Genomic DNA, 19,757 nt, shown 5'->3' with positions numbered 1-19,757 from the left:
TGTTCTTATCTCAGTCATGAGTGACCTCCATATTATGATAACCAATGGCCCCTCCTCAGTCCACATCATGTCTTACCAATGGCATTTGATACAGCTGATTGCTCCCTCCTTGAATACTTTCTTTCACTTAACTTCTAGGACATCATAGTCTCAGCCTTTTGTTCCTTCTCAGTTTCCTCTTTCCTGTCACTAAATATTGGACAGGATCAATCTCTGGATCAATCTCTGAGTACCTACTCTATCAACATTCATTCCCTTGGTGATTCCATCTACACCATGGCTTTAAATGTACATTTATATACTGATGACTCCCAAAGTTGTATCACCAGTCTAGAGCTCTTCCCTGCTACCAATTTATATATCCAACTACCTAATTGACATCTTCACTTGAATGCATAATAGGCATCTCAAACAGTATGTGTCCAAAACTGAACTCTTGATCTCCTCAGAGCTGTTCTACCCACAGCCATCCTAATCACAGCTGATGGTAACTTTATCTTTCCAGTTGCTCAGGCCAAAAACCTTGGAGTCCTGCTTGACGCCTCTCTTTTTTTTGCTTCATAAGTGATTGGCTTACAGTATAAGTTAGACCAAGCCACTCAGGTATAACTGCCCCCCTCCCATTTCTCTCAGAGTAAAAGCCAAGGTTCTCCATGCTCTCTCTCTGTCTTCATATCCTGGCACTCTTGCCTGGCTTAGTTCATTCTAGGCTGCTCTTTGAGTACACCAGGCATCCTCCCAGCTCAGGGCATTTGCAACTTTCTGTGCCCTGGCCTTGCAGCACTATTTTCCTAGATACCCATTTTGCTCACTACCTTATTTCCTTCGGGGATCTGAACAAATGAGTCCATTCTTGACTACCCCATATAAATGGTACCCCACTATTACCCAATGAGTTACTTTTCTGTCCTTATCTTACTCAACACTTCTATCACTCAGCCAGCACATATTCTTAAGCATCTACTATGTTCTAGGTACTGTTTTAGAAGCTGAGCATATAGCAATAATCAAAAGAAACAAAAATCCATGCCCTTGCGGGACATACATTCTAATGGTGGGGAGTACAAACAATAAATAAAATAAATAAAGTGACATGCTAGGAAGACATTTAAAGCAGGGAAGGAGAATTTAGAGAATTGGGGTAGGTTTCCAGTGAACACTTTATTGAGAATATGACTCAGTCTTAAGTAGAAAACTGAAAGAGGAGAGGGAATAGGCCATGTGGAAGATCAGTTCCAGGGAGAGGGAGTGGTCAATGCAGAAGTCTTGAAGAGTGTCAGGAGAGAGCAGATGAGATCACCTAGGAGTGAGTGTAGACAGTAACACAGGTCCAAGGAGTGAGCTCTGGGATGACTTGCCATTCATGGGGCAGGGAGATGCAGAGGAACTTACAAAGGAGGTAGAAAAGGAGTAGCCAGTGAGGGAAGAAGGATGTTTCTTGAAACACTCTTAGATTTGGAAACACCGCACTTTCTTAGTTTTCCTCCCTTCCTCCTACCTCTTTTCTTTTAACGTTCTTAAAAATTTTATTTGAGTATAGTTGACAGACAATGTTACATTAGTTTCAGGTGCGCAGCATAGTGATTCAACATCTCTCTCTGTAATGCTATGCTCACCGCAAGTGTAGCTACCATGGGTCAGCATACAGTGCTGTTACAGTATCATTGACTATATTCCCTGTGCTGTGCCTTTCATTCCCATGACATATTCATTACATCACTGGAAGTCTGTATCTCCCACTCTCCTACACCCGTTTTACCCCTCCGTCACCCCCCTCCCCTCGTGCAGCCATCAGTTTGTGCTCTGTATTTGCAGGTCTGATTCTGCTGCTTGTTTGTTTATTCATTTGTTTTGTTTTTTAGATTCCACACATCAGTGAAATCATATGATATTTGTCTCGCTCTGTCTGACTTATTTCCCTTAGGCTAATACCCTTTAGGTCCTGTCATGTTGTTGCAAATGACACAGTCTCATCCCTTTTTATGGCCGCATAATATTCTGTCTTCCTTATCCATTTGTCTATCAGTACACACTTAGGTTGCTTCCATATCTTGGCTATTGTAAATAATGCTGCCATAAACATAGGGATGCATATATCTGTTTGAATTAGTATTTTCATTTTCTTGGTGTAAATACCCAGTAATGCAATTGCTGGGTCATAGGGTATGAGGAACCTCCATACTGTTTTCCAGAGTGGCTGCACCAGCTTGCACTCCCACCAACAGAGTAAGAGGGTTCCCGTTTCTCCATATCCTCGCCAACACCTGTTGTTTCCTGTGTTGTTAATTTTAGCCATTCTGACTGGTGTGAGGTGATACCTCATTGTAGTTTTGATTTGTATTTCCCTGATGGTTAGTGATGTTGAGCATCTTTTCATGTGTCTATTGGCCATCTAGCCATTTTTCTTTGGAAAAATGTCTTTTCAGGTATTCTCATTTTTTAAATTAACATATAATGTATTGTTTGTTTCAGGGGTACCAGTCTGTGATTCATCAGTCTTACACAATTCACAGCACTCACCATAGCACATACCCTCCCCAATGTCCATCACCCAGGCACCCCATCCCTCCCACCCCCCTCCACTCCAGCACCCTCAGTTTGTTTCCTGAGATTAAGGGTATCTTATGGTTTGTCTCCCTCTCTCGTTTTGTCTTGTTTCATTTTCCCCTCCCTTCCCCTATGATCCTCTGTCTTGTTTCTCAAATTCCTTATATCAGTGAGATCATTTGATACTTGTCTTTCTCTGATTGACTTATTTCGCTTAGCATAATACCCTCTAGTTCCATCCATGTCGTTGCAAATGGCAAGATTTCATTTTTTGATGGCTGCATAATATTAATCTGTTGATGAACATCTTGTCTCTTTCCATAGTTTGGCTATTGTAGACATTGCTGCTATAAACATTGGGGTGCACGTACACCTTCGGATCACTACATTTGTATCTTTGGGGTAAATACCCAGTAGTGCAATTGCTGGGTGGTAGGGTAACTCTATTTTCAAATTTTTGAGGAACCTCCATACTGTTTTCCAGAGTGGCTGCACCAGCTTGCATTCCCACCAACGGTGTGGGAGGGTTCCCCTTTCTCCGCATCCCTGCCAACATCTGTCGTTTCCCGACTTGTTAATTTTAGCCATTCTGCCTGGTGTGAGGTGGTATCTCATTGAGGTTTTGATTTGTATTTCCCTGATGCCTAGTGATGTTGAGCACTTTTTCATGTGTCTGTTGGCCATTTGGATGTCTTCTTTGCAGAAATGTCTGTTCATGTCTTCTGCCCATTTCTTGATTGGATTCTTTGTTCTTTGGGTGCTGAGTTTGATAAGTTCTTTATAGATTTTGGATACTAGCCCTTTATCTGATACATTATGTGCAAATATCTTCTCCCATTCTGTTGGTTGTCTTTTGGTTTTGTTGACTGTTTCCTTTGCTGTGCAAAAGCTTTTTATCTTGATGAAGTCCCAATAGTTCATTTTTGCCCTTGCTTCCCTTGCCTTTGGTGATGTTTCTAGGAAGAAGTTGCTGCAGCTGAGGTCGAAGAGGTTGCTGCCTGTGTTCTCCTCAAGGATTTTGATGGATTCCTGTCTCACATTTAGGTCTTTCAACCATTTTGAGTCTATTTTTGTGTGTGGTGTAAGGAAGTGGTCCAGTTTCATTCTTCTGCATGGGGCTGTCCAATTTTCCCAACACCATTTGTTGAAGAGACTGTCTTTTTTCCGTTGGACATTCTTTCCTGCTTTGTCAAAGAGGAGTTGACCATAGAGTCGAGGGTCCATTTCTGGGCTCTCTATTCTGTGCCATTGATCTATGTGCCTGTTTTTGTGCCAGTACCATGCTGTCTTGATGATGACAGCTTTGTAATAGAGCTGGAAGTCCGGAATTGTGATGCCGCCAGCTTTGCTTTTCTTTTTCAACATTCCTCTGGCTATTCGGGGTCTTTTCTGGTTCCATACAAATTTTAGGATTATTTGTTCCATTTCTTTGAAAAAAGTTGATGGTATTTTGATAGGGATTGCATTAAATGTGTAGATTGCTCTAGGTAGCATAGACATTTTCACAATATTTGTTCTTTCAATCCGTGAGCATGGAACATTTTTCCATTTCTTTGTGTCTTCCTCAATTTCTTTCATGAGTATTCTATAGTTTTCTGAATACAGATCCTTTGCCTCTTTGGTTAGATTTATTCCTAGGTATCTTCTGGTTTTGGGTGCAATTGTAAATGGGATCGACTCCTTAATTTCTCTTTCCTCTGTCTTACTGTTGGTGTATAGAAATGCAACTGATTTCTGTGCATTGATTTTATATCCTGCCACTCTACTGAATTCCTGTATGAGTTCTAGCAGTTTTGGGGTGGAGTCTTTTGGGTTTTCCACATAAAGTATCATATCATCTGCAAAAAGTGAGAATTTGACTTCTTCTTTGCCGATTCGGATGCCTTTTATTTCTTTTTGTTGTCTGATTGCTGAGGCTAGGACTTCTAGTACTATGTTGAATAGCAGTGGTGACCTGTCGTGTTGCTGACCTTAGGGGAAAAGCTCTCAGTTTTTCCCCATTGAGAATGATATTCACTGCGGGTTTTTCATAGATGGCTTTTATGATATTGCGGTATGTACGCTCCATCTCTACACTGTGAAGAGTTTTAATCAAGAAAGGATGCTGTGCTTTGTCAAACGCTTTTTCTGCATCTATTGAGAGGATCATATGGTTCTTATTCTTTCTTTTATTAATGTATCACATTGATTGATTTGTGGATGTTGAACCAAACTTGCAGCCCAGGAATAAATCCCCCACTTGGTCGTGGTGAATAATCCTTTTAATGTACTGTGGATCCTATTGGCTAGTATTTTGGTGAGAATTTTTGCATCCATGTTCATCAAGGATATTAGTCTGTAATTCTCCTTTTTGATGGGGTCTTTGTCTGGTTTTGGGATCAAGATAATGCTGGCCTCATAAAATGAGTTTTTTTTATTATGTTAATCACCATACATTACATCATTAGTTTTTGATGTAGTGTTCCATGATTCATTGTTTGCCTATAACACCCAGTGCTCCATTCAGTATGTGCCCTCTTTAATACGCATCACCAGGCTAACCCATCCCCCCACCATCCTCCCCTCTAGAACCCTCAGTTTGTTTCTCAGAGTCCATAGTCTCTCATGGTTCATCTATAAAGTGAGTTTTGAAGTTTTCCTTCCATTTCTATTTTTTGGAACAGTTTCAGAATAGGTATTAATTCTTTAAATGTTTGGTAGAATTCCTCTGGGAAGCCATCTGGCCCTGGGCTCTTGTTTGTTGGGAGATTTAAAAAAAAATTCTTTTATTGTTATGTTAATCACCATACATTACATCATTAGTTTTTGTGGGAGATTTTTGATTACTGTTTCAATTTCCTTACTGGTTATGGGTCTCTTCAGGTTTTCTATTTCTTCCTGGTTCAGTTTTGGTAGTTGATACGTCTCTAGGAATGCATCCATTTCTTCCAGATTATCTAATTTGCTGGCATATAGTTGCTCATAATATGTTCTTATAATTGTATTTCTTTGGTGTGGGTTGTGATCTCTCCTCTTTCATTCATGATTTTATTTATTTGGGTCCTTTCTCTTTTCTTTTTGATAAGTCTGGCCAGGGGTTTATCAATCTTGTTAATTCTTTCAAAGAACCAGCTCCTAGTTTCGTTGATCTGTTCTACTGTTCTTTTGGTTTCTATTTCATTGATTTCTGCTCTGATCTTTATTATTTCTCTTCTCCTGCTGAGTTTAAGCTTTATTTGCTGTTCTTTCTCCAGCTCCTTTAGGTGTAGGGTTAGGTTGTGTATTTGAGACCTTTCTTGTTTCTTGAGAAAGGCTTGTATTGCTATATGCTTTCCTCTTAGGACCGCCTTTGCTGCATCCCAAAGATTTTGAACAGTTGTTTTCATTTTCATTTGTTTCCATGAATTTTTTTTTTATTCTTCTTTAATTTCCTGGTTGACCCATTCATTCTTTAGTAGGATGCTTTTTAGCCTCCATGTATTTGAGTTCTTTCCAACTTTCTTCATGTGATTGAGTTCTAGTTTCAAAGCATTGTGGTCCCAAAATATGCACGGAATGATCCCAGTCTTTTGGTACCAGTTGAGACCTGATTTGTGACCCAGGATGTGATCTATTCTGGAGAATGGTCCATGTGCACTCGAGAAGAATGTATATTCTGTTGCTTTGGGATGGAATGTTCTGAATATATCTGTGAAGTCTATCTGGTCCAGTGTGTCATTTAAAGCCTTTATTTCCTTGTTGATCTTTTGTTTAGATGATATGTCCATTTCAGTGAGGGGGGTGTTAAAGTCCCCTACTATTATTGTATTATTGTCAATGTGTTTCTTTGATTTTGTTATTAATTGGCTTATATAATTGGCTGCTCCCATGTTAGGGGCATAGATATTTACAATTGTTAGATCTTTTTGTTGGATAGACCCTTTAAGTATGATGTAGTGTCCTTCCTCATCTCTTATTATAGTCTGGTTTAAAATCTAATTTGTCTGATAGAAGGATTGCCATCCCAGCTTTCTTTTGATGTCCATTAGCATGGTAAATGATTTTCCAACCCCTCACTTTAAATCTGGAGGTGTCTTTGGGTCTAAAATGAGTCTCTTGTAGGCAGCATATTGATGGGTCTTGTTTTTTTTTTTATCCAATCTGATACCCTGTGTCTTTTGATTGGGGCATTTAGCCCATTTACATTCAGAGTAACGATTGAAAGATACGAATTTAGTGCCATTTTATTGCCTGTAAGGTGACTGTTACTGTATATTGTCTCTATTCCTGTAAGGCAGGAAGTCTTATCAAGCCCTTTGTTTGGTCCTGCAGAAGTGGCAGCCCTGTACACTGAAGATAGCTGGGAGCTGCTTCTAAATTGCTGGCATAGGGTTAAGACAAGAAAGACAGGAGGGGCTCCTGGGTGGCTCAGTCGGTTGGGTGTCCGACTCTTGGTTTCGGCTTAGGTCGTGATCTCAGGGTTGTGAGATCGAGCCCCACATCAGGCACTTCACCCAGTAGGGAGTCTGCTGGAGAGTCTCTCTCTTCCTCTCCCTCTGCCCCTCTCTCCACTTGTGTGCACATGGGTACGCACTCTCTCTCAAATAAATAAATGTTAAAGAAGAAAGAAGGACAGGAAAACTTAACCTTATTATCAACTAAACTTCTATTAGTCTTTTTCACTTCTCCCCTATTCACTTCTACCAATACCCCCATGGGGATTTTTAAGATCCAGGAGCAAAACTTAACAATTTCCTCTGTTAAAATTAATCTGTTCATTTAGGATCCTATCTCTAGCCTGGCAAGCACATTAATGTTTCTGAGTCTATTTAATATATTTATTATCCCTTCCAATATATATATGTTATTCACATGTTCAATGCACAAGTGTCCTACATTTTCATTAATAACTTAGATAAAGATAATCTGGAAGACCAAGGACATAGTCCTGCAGCATATCACCAGAAACCTCTCAGCAGGTCAACACATTAATCATTCATCTTTAGATATGAGTCATTTCAACAGTTTCTAATTTACCCAGTTGTCCTTAACTATAGCCCATACTGCCTCAACTTGTGAGGAAAAAGTGCAATAGATACAGATCGAGAAGCAGTAGGCTTGGAAAGTCATGCTGAGGAGTTTCACACTGTCTGCACTAGTGAGGATCCATTTAAGAGGTTTAAATGGGGAAGGAGATGGTCAGAGTCTTATCTTAATAGGTCTGTGCAACCTCCTTATATTTGTCTTTCATTAAATGTCCTTTCATCTTTTAAATATATTTCAAAATCTGTATACAAATGCCAAATCATAATGTTGTACACTTTAAATATATACTGCTTTGTCAATTATACCTCAATAAAGCTGGAAAAAAATCTAAACTTATCAGGTCACTGGAAAGATAATACAAACTAGAGAGATGTCAAAGCAAGATTTGATGGTGTGCCTGCCTGCCCTTCCCTCCGTCCTTTCACCAGGAAAATTTCTATATATCCTTTACATTTAACTTTTAAATCGTCATATCAAATCACATACTTGTACTAAAGTATTTCATCAAAGATACATACATCTCGTTGTATATTTAATATGTTCCATGTCTACCTACAGACTTCCCTTCTCTTTCCCATGAGGATTATTGGCTTTGAGATGTAGGAGTTCTTTTCCTCATAAAGAGTCCTTTGTAGGCCTTATTGGCAGTTAATTCATCTCTCCTTTTCAAGAACCTTTTTTTTTTTTTAAAGATTTTATCCATTTATTTGACAGAGAGAGACACAGTGAGAGAGGCAACACAAGCAGGGGGAGTAGGAGAGGGAGAAGCAGGCTTCCCGCCGAGCAGGGAGCCTGATGCGGGGCTCGATCCCAGGACCCTGGGATCATGACCTGAGCCGAAAGCAGATGCTTAACTGACTGAGCCACCCAGGCGCCCCTCAAGAACTATTCTTTAGGTCTTTTTCCTTCACACTTTATTACAAGCAGCTCCTTCACAGATCTATTTTTCTCTCCAGCATTTAGCATTCCTTTCAGTTGACATTCATCAAATGTAATATTTACCGTGGGGGGTTGCCTGTCCTCTTGGCACTATTATATTAGGAGAAATAGTAATTAAGTTTTCACTTTTTGTTTTCTTTTCCATTTGAATTCATAGGTTCAAACTCCAATGGGAGCTCCTTCCCTGATGGCACCTCAACCTATGATTCATACGCAACCAGGCTTAAGCACCAGCAATTCTTGCTCCATTCACAAGAAATAACGTATGTTTGAACTTCTGTTGCTTAGGGCCTTGGCAGAGATGTATAATCCCTGGAGGCAGGACCAGTGTTAGAAGAGTCTTACACTCTATACATCTTTTGTGTACTGTTGGTCTCTCATAGAAGAAAAACTAATTCTAACATTTTCAGCATTATAAAAAGACACAGAACTGTGCAGACCTGGTCCTCTACAAACTTGTGTTGTTAAACCTCAACTGGGTTCTGATACCTATTCAGTTTTAGTCATTCATTCAACAAACCTAACTGTCATCGGTGCTGGAGAGGTGGATAACTCAGCCTGGAGATTTCAGGAACAACTTTCCAGAGAAATGATACCTAAGTTGATTGCTAAGATTTAAAAATAGGTGGCCAGATAAACATATAAACAGAGAGGAAAGCACAAAGCACCATGAGAGATCAAAGGAGGGAATGATTAGATCAGGGATGGAAGGTTCCAGGGTAAGGGGTATCACATGATAGGGAGGATTTCAATCAGTAGATGTATAGATAATAGAAGTTTTGCATTATACACAGAGAAAACAGTGTGGGCAGAGAAGTGGATGCAGGAAGTGAAAATGTGGATGAATGTAGCTGAAGCATATGGCAGACCGTGTCATGGCTTCAGAGTATTATTTTCTAGAAGTCTTTACAAGGTTTCTTCCTTGAGTCTTTAGGTGATGTATTGGGCCCTCGGGTTCCTGAATGCTTGTTTTAGGAGGCCTGACAAAGCTTTGGGTATTAGATAATAAGATTGACCAGAGTTTTATGTAAAAATATTTGTAATTTATTTTAGAACCACAAAGAAAAATATGTAGAAATGATAAAAGATTTACATATCTATCTTTCTTTCATGCAGACACAATCCATGTAGAAGTACCAAAGCAAAAAGATTCAGATTCAGAGGTGAACAAAGGTGATGATCTCTCTACAGCCTGAACTGAATCATCCACAGCTTCCAAGTAAAATAAACATTCATTTGAACATTCAGTACTGTGAGATTCTTCAATTCAATGTTTTGGAGGTGATACATTCTACTTCTCTTGTTTTAATAGTTATCCTTGAAATGTTACCCTGCAAAATTATCAAAAACTAAAGTTAGTATCTTAATCTCCCCTCCCAAATAACACAAGGACCTTAGAACACTTTTTTTTTTTTTATTATGTTAGTCACCATACATTAGTTTTTGATGTGGTGATCCACGATTCATTGTTTTCGTATAACACCCAGTGCTCCATGCAGTATGTGCCCTCCTTAATACCCATCACTGGGCTAACCCATTCCCCCCTCCCTGCTCCCCTCTAAAACCCTGTTTGTTTCTCAGGGTCCAGAGTCTCTCATGGTTCATCTCTCCCTCTGATTCCCCCCCCCTTCATTTTTCCCTTCCTTCTCCCAATGTCCTCCATGCTATTCCTTATGTTCCACAAATAAGTGAAACCATGTGATAATTGACTTTCTCTGCTTGACTTATTTCACTTACCATAATCTCCTCTAGGCCCATCCATGTTGATGTAAAAGTTGGGTATTCATCTTTTCTGATGGCTGAGTAATATTCCATTGTATATATGGACCACATCTTCTTTATCCATTCATCTGTTGAAGGGCATCTCGGCTCTTCCCACAGTTTGGCTATTGCGGACATTGCTGCTATGAACATTGGGGTGCATGTGGCCCTTCTTTTCACTACATCTGTGTCTTTGGGGTAAATACCCAGGAGTGCAATTGCTGGGTCATAGGGTAGCTCTATTTTTAAGTTTTTGAGGAACCTCCACACTGTTTTCCAAAGTGGCTGTACCCACTTGCATTCCCACCAACAGTGTAAGAGGGTTCCCCTTTCTCCACAACCTCTCCAACATTTGTTGTTTCTTTCCCTGTCCATTTTTGCCATTCTAACTGGTGTAAGGTGGTATCTCAATGTGGTTTTGATTTGGATTTCCCTGATGGCTAATGATGATGAACATTTTTTCATGTGTCTGTTAGCCATTTTTATGTCTTCTTCAGAGAAGTGTCTTTTCATATCTTCTGCCCACTTTTTGACTTGATTATTTGTTTTTTGGGTGTTGAGTTTGAGAAGTTCTTTATAGATCTTGGATACCAGCCCTTTATCTGTAGTGTCATTTGCAAATATCTTCTCCCATTCTGTGGGTTGCCTCTTTGTTTTGTTGACTGTTTCCTTTGCTGTGCAGAAGCTTTTTATCTTGATGAAGTCCCAAAAGTTCATTTTTGCTTTTGTTTCACTAGCTTTTGGAGATGTATCTTGAAAGAAGTTGCTGTGGCCGATGTCAAAGAGGTTACTCCTATGTTCTGCTCTAGGATTTTGATGGATTCCTGTCTCACATTGAGGTCTTTCATCCATTTTGAGTTTATCTTTGTGTATGGTGTTAGAGAATGGTCGAGTTTCATTCTTCTGCATGTGGCTGTCCAATTTTCCCAGCACCATTTATTGAAGAGACTATCTTTTTTCCATTGCATATTTTTTCCTGCTTTGTCAAAGATTATTTGACCATAGAGTTGAGGGTCCATATCTGGGCTCTCTATTCTGTTCCATTGGTCTATATGTCTGTTTTTGTGCCAGTACCATGCTGTCTTGGTGATCACTGCTTTGTAATATAGCTTGAAGTCGGGCAATGTGATGCCCCCAGCTTTGTTTTTCTTTTTCAACATTTCCTTGGTGATTTGGGGTCTTTTCTGATTCCATACAAATTTTAGGATTGTTTGTTCCAGCACTTTGAAAAATGTCATTGGAATTTTGATCGGGATGGCATTGAAGGCATAGATTGCTCTGGGTAGCATAGACATTTTAACAATGTTTATTCTTCCGATCCATGAGCATGCAATGTTTTTCCATCTTTTTGTGTCTTCTTCAATTTCTTTCATGAGTGTTCTGTAGTTCCTAGAGTATAGATCCTTTACCTCTTTGGTTAGGTTTATTCTGAGTTATCTTATGGTTTTTGGTGCTATTGTAAATGGAATCATTTCTCTAATTTCTCTTTCTGCAGTTGCATTGTTAGTGTATAGGAAAGCAACTGATTTCTGTGCATTGATTTTGTGTCCTGCCACGTTACTGAATTGCTGTATGAGTTCTAGTAATTTGGGGGTGGAGTCTTTTACGTTTTCCACATAAAGTATCATGTCATCTGCGAAGAGAGAGAGTTTGACTTCTTCTTTGCAAATTTGAATACCTTTTATTTATTTTTGTTGTCTGATTGCTGTTGCTAGGACTTCTAGTACTATGTTGAACAATAGTGGCGAGAGTGGGCATCCTTGACGTGTTCCTGATCTTAAGGGAAAGGCTCTCAGCTTTTCCCCATGGAGGATGATATTTGCTGTGGGTTTTTCATAGATGGATTTTATGAACTTGAGGAATGTTCCCCCGACACTATACTCTGAAGAGTTTTAATCAGGAAAGGATGCTGTATTTTGTCAAATGCTTTTTCTGCATCAATTGAGAGGACCATATGGTTCTTCTCTCTCCTCTTATTAATGTGTTCTGTCACACTGATTGATTTGCGAATGTTGAACCACCCTTATATCCCGGGGATAAATCCCACTTGGTCCTGGTGGATGGTCCTTTTAATGTATTGTTGGATCCTATTAGCTAGGATTTTGTTGAGGATTTTGGAATCCATATTCATCAGGGATATCGGTATGAAGTTCTCCTTTTTGATGCAGTCTTTGCCTGGTTTGGGGATTAAGGTAATGTTGGCCTCATAGAATGAGTCTGGAAGCTTTCCTTCTGTTTTTATTTTTTGAAACAGCTTCAGTAGAATAGGTATTATTTCTTTTTTGAATGTTTGGTAGAATTCCCCAGGGAATCCATCAGGCCCTGGACTCTTGTTTTTTGGGAGGTTTTTAATCACTGCTTCAATCTCGTTACTGGTTATTGGCCTATTCAGATTGTCAATTTCTTCCTGTTTCAGTCTTGGCAGCTTATAGGTTTCCAGGAAGGCATCCATTTCATCCAGATTGCTCAGTTTATTGGCATATAGTTGTTGATAATAATTTCTAATAATTGTTTCTATTTCCTTGGTGTTAGTCATGATCTCTCCCCTTTCATTCATAATGTTATTAATTTGGGTCCTTTCCCTTTTCTTTTGGATAAATCTGGCCAGTGGTTTATCGATCTTATTAATTCTTTCAAAGAACCAGCTTCTAGTTTCGTTGATCTGATGTACTGTGTTTCTGGTTTCTAATTTATTGATCTCTGCTCTAATCTTAATTATTTCTCTTCTAATGCATGGCTTAGGCATCATTTGTTGCTTTTTCTCTAGTTCTTTAAGGTGTAGACTTACTTGGTGAATTTGGGATTTTTCTATTTTTTTTGAGTGAGGCTTGGATGGCTATTTATTTTCCCCTTAGGACCGCCTTTGCAGTATCCTGTAGGTTTTGGACTGATGTGTTTTCATTCTCATTGGTTTCCATGAATTGTTTAAGTTCTTCTTTGATTTCCTGGTTGACCCAAACATTCTTGAGCAGAGTGGTCTTTAGCTTCCAAGTGTCTGAATTTCTGCCCAATTTTTTCTTGTGATTGAGTTCCAGTTTGAAAGCATTGTGGTCTGAGAATATGCAGGGAATAATCTCAATCTTTTGGTATCGGTTGAGACCTGATTTGTGACCCAGTATGTGGTCTATTCTGGAGAAAGTTCCATGTGCACTTGAGAAGAATGAGTATTCTGTTGTTTTAGGGTGGAATGTTCTGTATATATCTATGAGGTCCATCTGATCCAGTGTGTCATTCAAAGCTCGTTTCTTTGTTGATTTTCTGCTTAGACGATTTGTTTATTGCTGAGAGTGGAGTATTGAGGTCTCCTACAATTAACGTATTGTTATCAATAGGACTCTTTATTTTGGTTAACAGTTGGCTTATGTAGATGGCTGCTCCCATGTTGGGGGTGTAGATATTTACAATTGTTAGATCTTCTTGTTGGATAGACCCTTTAAGAATGATATCATGACCTTCTGTGTCTCTAACTACAGTCTTTAGTTTAAAATCTAATTTGTCTGATATGAGAATTGCTACCCCAGCTTTCTTTTGAGGTCTGCTGGCATGGAAGATGGATCTCCATCCCTTCACTTTCAGTCTGGATGTATCTTTAGGTTCAACATGAGTCTCTTGTAGACAGCATATGGATGGGTCCTGTCTTTTTATCCAGTCTGCAACCCTGTGCCGTTTTATGGGAGCATTTAGGCTGTTCAGGTTGAGAGTGATTATTGAAAGATATGAATTAATTGTCATCATGTTGCCTGTGAAGACGTTGTTTTTATAGATTGTCCCTGTAAATTTCTGTTGTATGTGACTCTTGGGGTCTTTCTCCTTTTATAGAACCCCCTTAATATTTCTTGCAGGGCCAGCTTAGTGATCACATATTCTTTCAGTTTCTGCCGGTCGTGGAAGCTCTGCATCTCTCCATCCATTCTAAATGAAAGCCTTGCTGGATAAAGTGTTCTTGGCTGCATGTTCTTCTCATTTAGTACCCTGAATATGTCTTGCCAGGCCTTTCTGGCTTGCCAGGTCTCTGTGGATAGGTCTGACGTTATTCTGATGTTCCTCCCTCTGTACGTAAGGAATGTCTTCCCCCTAACTGCCCTTAAGATAGTTTCCTTGGTTCTAAGATTTGTGAGTTTTACTATTACATGCCGGGGTGTTGGCCTGTTTTCCTTGATCTTGGGTGGGGTCCTCTCTGCCTCTAGGACACTAATGTTTCTTTCCTTCCCCAGATTAGGGAAGTTCTCAGCTACGATTTGCTCAAATATATCTTCTAGTCCTCTCTCTCTCTCCACCCCCTCTGGGATTCCAATAATTCTGACATTGGAACGCTTCGTGGTGTCACTTATTTCTCTGATTCTATTTTCATGGATTCTGAATTGTTTTTCCCTGGCCTCCTCTTTTCCCTTTTTATCTATTATATTGTCTTCCAGGTCGCTTATTCTTTTTTCTGCCTCACTTACCCTAGCTCTTAGATTATCTAGATTAGATTGGATCTCATTAATAGCATATTTAAGTTCTGCCAATTCAGCTTTCGTTTCTGCCCTTAGAGACTCTATGTTGCCATTAATTGATTTCTCCATTCTAGCCATTGTCTTCACAATTGCTAGCCTGAATTCCATCTCTGACATCTTGGTTATATCTGCATCCATTTGTAAATCTGCGGCATAAGTCATAATCTCTGAGTCTTTCCTATTTTGGGGGTTCCTCCTCCTAGTCATTCCGTTGGTGGGTGTTTGAGGGAATGTATAGAGTCCAAATTATTGACCACAACCCAAGCAAGATGCACCTGTTTTTTTGGGACCTTAGAGTTGCTGGCCTCTTGTTCTCCCAGCCCATCTTCTGTGGGAGGGGCCTGCTGCACTGTTACTCAGGCAACCCTGTTGGGTTGGAGTTGCCCTGCCCCCCTGTGGCAGGGGATTGCGTCAGTGGGAACCAGTTTTTTGGGGCTTTTGTTCTCTGGTGGCTTTCCCTGGCGGCTTTCTGCGTCTCTTCCGAGAGTCAGAGCAGAAGAGACTGTTTCCAACCCTCTGCCTCAGAGCAGAAAGATCGCAGTCTGTTCTTCAGTGAGCTCTCCAGGCCACAGTCTCTCCGTTTCTGTCTGTGCTGCTATAAACTGCAGCGTCCTGGGTTGTGCGCCCCTCTGCAGCACTCCCAGTCCTGCCTCCAGGTTGGGGCATGTCTCCGCCCTTTGTGCTTTTAAAACTGCCAGCTGCCCCCAGTTCGCATGCATGACCCTGCCGCTCCAGTTTCCATCTAAAGTCCTTTCCCTGCTGCTACCGGTCTGCGAGTCTGTGCCCTGTCCCCAGCATGGGAGGTTATCGCTCACCGGTGGTGTAGGATCCCCACGGCCAGGCTCCCTCCTGCTGCCATTTATCCTCCGATATCTGCCCATGGAATCACGGCTCCCCACTTCGTACCTCGAAACCAACCACCTGTGATCTTCTGTTTGTAGAGATCCAGATCTATCGTCTGACATCTCAGACAGATTTCGTGGGTACTCAGAGTGGTCTGGTAGATATCCAGCTCAATTCCGGGGACCAGTTGGAATAGGGTCCCCTACTCCTCCGCCATCTTTTCCCTGTGTCGGACCTTAGAACACTTTAAAGCTACAAGGACATTCCCTCCCAACTTACATACTTTGTGGTCCCATATTTTAGTCCTGCCCCATTTTGTTAGCCCCCCAAATTAAAAGTATTAGACTGGCTGGCTCAGTCAGGAGAGCATGCAATTCTTGATCTCGGGGTTGTGAGTTTGAGCCCCATATTGGGCATAGAGCTTACTTAAAAAAGAAGGATTAGTATTTATGGAAACAGTTTTTGCTTAGATTTAGCCACATGTTTACAAATTCTTTGTTCGCTATCCCTCTTGCACTGGAATCATTTCCCTCTTCCTGAAGTACAACTTTTAGAAGTTCATTTAGTATAGTTATGCTTGTAATAAACTCAGTTTTGTTTATCTGAAAATATATTTCTTGTTACTCATTATTTTTAAACCAGATTTTAAATTGATGTATACATACAAGTTCTATAAGCATGCTTGTACAAATCTTTTTGTGGACAAATGTGGATATATCTTTTGGGTAAATGCCTAGGAGTAGAATGGCTGGGTCATAGGGTAGGTCTTTGTCTAAAATTAAAACTGTCAAAAGTTTTCCAAAAACACCTGTTCCACTTTATCCTATTGGCAATGTATGAGAATTCCAGGCACTCCAAATTCTGGTTAACAATTACTGCTATCAGCATTTTAATCTTGCCTGTTTTATTGGGTTTGTAGTAACATAATATTGTGGTTTAATTTACATCTCTCTGATGACTAGGCAACTTTTTACATACTTATTGGTCATTCCAATCTTTTTTTGTGTGTGTGAAATTCAACTACTTTATTCATTTTAATGTTTTCTTTTTTTTTGACTGTTTATTTGTAGTTATTTATATATTCTGAATATTAATTCTATGTTAGATATATATTCTACAAATAATCTGTCCCAGTCTGTGGCTTGCCTGTTCACATTCTTAATGGTATCATTTGGTGAGTAAATGTGTTTCCTAATTTTGAAATCTAATTTATGAAGTTTTTCTTTTATGATTAGTGCCTTTTGTGTCATTAGAAATATTTGATTCTCCCAATGTCATGAAGATATCCTCCCATTTTCTTTGAGAAGGTCTATAGTTGTAGTTTCTATGTTTAGATCTATGATCCATCTAAAATACATTTTTATGTTTGGTGCCAGGTAAGGGTAGAGATTTACTTTTTCATATAGTTATGCAGTTGTTCCTGCAACATTTGTGAAAAGCAAATTCTTTTCCCCTTGGGTTGCCTTGGTAGATTTCTCAAAACTCAATGACAACAAATTTATGGCTCTATTTTTTACTTTGTTTTGTTCCATTGAGTCGTATCTCTATCCTTAGACCAACAGCACACTGTCTTGATTATGATTGTTTTCTGTAGGTCACAAAACAGTCTTCCATGTTCATTCATATTTTCCAAGGTTGTGTCAGGTATTCAGGTTCTCTGTGAAAATCCCATGAAAATATTACAATCAGCTGATCAATTTCTTTTTTTTTAAAGGCACCTGAGAATTTTGATTGGGACTACACCAAATCTATAGTTAAATTTGGAGAAAATAGACATATAGAAACATTAGCAATATCGGTGCTTCCAAACCATGAACATGGCATAAGTCTCCATTTATTTATTTAGGCATTCTTTAAATTCTCTCCGTTGATTTGGAGTTTTTAATGGTAACTAGCATATTTCATTATCTAACTACCAAGTACTTTATGTTTTTTAATTCTAATATAATGGTACTATTTAATTTCATATTCTAAGGTTTTGTTACTACTATATAGAAGCTCCCACTGCCCTCTACCACCGCCCCATTCCGGTCTTTGGCCCCTCCACCTCCTTAGTCCAACTTCTCTGCTCAATCTCTTCTCTCCTCCAGCATCAATCATCTTCCCAGCCCTCCACCACCTCCCCTTTCCCCAGTCCTGTAGCCCCACCCCATGTCCAGTCCTTCAGCTTCTTCCTGTCCCAGGTCCTGTAGTTCTGCCCCTTCCAGTCTTCCAAACCCTCTCTTCTATCAGGTCCTCTACAAACACCCCTCTTTCTAGTCTTAAGCCCCACCCACTTTCCTTACTCCCCCAGCACCATTATACCAGTCCAGTCCTCTCCCCAGTTCTCTTTTCCCTCCCCTCTCTCTACTCCAGCAACCTCTCCCATCTCCCCAGTCCTGGAACTCCTCCTCTCTCCCCAGTCCTCTAGCTCTGGCCACTTTCCTCATTCCAATGCCCTCCCCATCCTGGTTCCCCCAGGTCTGCAGTTCTGCCCCCCTCCAATCCACCTGCCTCCCACTCCTCAGTTCTCCATCCCTGCCCATTTGTTTTTACTACTCCAGTCCTGCTGCAATTCCTATACCTCTAGCCATGTTCCCCTCCCTGAGCAGGTTCCTGAGTGTGTTCAGAGTGGAGGGTGTGCCTCTCCTCCAATTTCCCTGTCTCCCTTTCTTCTTTGTCCCTGTATAAATGCCATGTCTCAGAGTTCCAGCCCTGCTCAATGTCCTTTGGCCTGGCCCTCTTTTTTTTTTTTTTAATATTTTATTTAGTTGAGAGAGAGAGAGGGAGTGTGAGTAGGGGGAGGGGCAGAGGGAGAAGAAGACTTCCCGCCAAGCAGGGAGCCCAATGCAGGGCTCAATCCCAGGACCCTGGGATTATGACCTGAGCTGAAGGCAGATGCTTAACCGACTGAGCCACCCAGGCACCCCATGGCCCTCTTTTTTAATTATGTTGCTCTTCTTCCCTTCTCTGGTCCTTAATCATTTTGCCTGCCCCTTGCTCCATCATTATCCTACTCTGCTCTACCCTCTCTCGTGTCCTTTCCCTGTCCCATCCCCATCCCCCAGCTCTCAGGTAGGTCTTCATTCATCTTACTGCTTTCCCCTCACAGTAGTTTTATTTTGAATTTTATTAGTGTTTGTGAGGTTGAACACGTTTCATGCTTAAAGGAAACTTTTACATCTTTTGGTTGTCTTTTGCCCATTTTTCAGTATGACTTTGTCTATGTGACATAATTTTGCTGAATTTTTTCAAGCTGAATTTACAGTCTGAATTTGCTCTGGTATCATTTTTGCAGGAGTTATGTTGTTGTTTTTCATAAATGGGCAAATATATTGGCCTTTTCTCTCTTTGTCCCTGGATGAGTCATAGAATGTCTTACACCAAAGTTAAAGGTGGAATTACCCCATATTTTCTTCTGGTACTTACATGATTTAGGGTTTTTAACATTTATTTTGGTAATCCATTTGGAATTTATTCTTGTATGTGGTTTGTGATATTAATCTAATTTTAGCTTTTCCCAAATTGCTACCCAGCTGTCACAACACTATTTGTTAAAAAGTCTGTCTTTGTTTCAGTGGTTTGAGATGCCACCTCTGCGTACTTGTCTGTTTCTGGATATTCTACTTTATTCCACAGGTCTGTCTTCATGAAATAAAGAACACTGGACTTAGAGCTGAGTTATTTGGGTTCCATTGGTCTAGATGTCTGTTTTTGTGCCAGTACCATGCTGTCTTGGTGATCACTGCTTTGTAATATAGCTTGAAGTTGGGCAATGTGATGCAAGATAATGAAAGTAAAATCATTTGGTTACTCTACTGTGTGGCCGGTACATATTAGATATTTTACATGTATAATGTCATTTAATCTTTACAACATTCTTGTTGGTATACCTTGTTATTCTTTGTTATTCTTCATGCAGAAGAATGAAACTTCGACCATTCTGAGGTAGTGTAGTGTCTTCACCTGTGCTCCCTTGCTACCCAATATGTGACTCTTATAACATTTATCCTATTATCTTACAAATGGTTCATTTTTTTGAGATGGTGGGAGGGGAAGAGGGAGTAGGAGAGAATCTTAAGCAGGATCCATGCCCAGCAGAGCCCACCGTGGAGCCTGAGGTGAGGCTCGATCTCACGACCCTGAGGTCATGACCTGAGCCCAAATCAAGTCTGAGGCTTAACCGAC

Source organism: Neomonachus schauinslandi, chromosome X (genome assembly GCF_002201575.2).
Source record: "Neomonachus schauinslandi chromosome X, ASM220157v2, whole genome shotgun sequence".
Taxonomy (NCBI): domain Eukaryota; kingdom Metazoa; phylum Chordata; class Mammalia; order Carnivora; family Phocidae; genus Neomonachus; species Neomonachus schauinslandi.
This window is presented reverse-complemented; position numbering follows the sequence as displayed.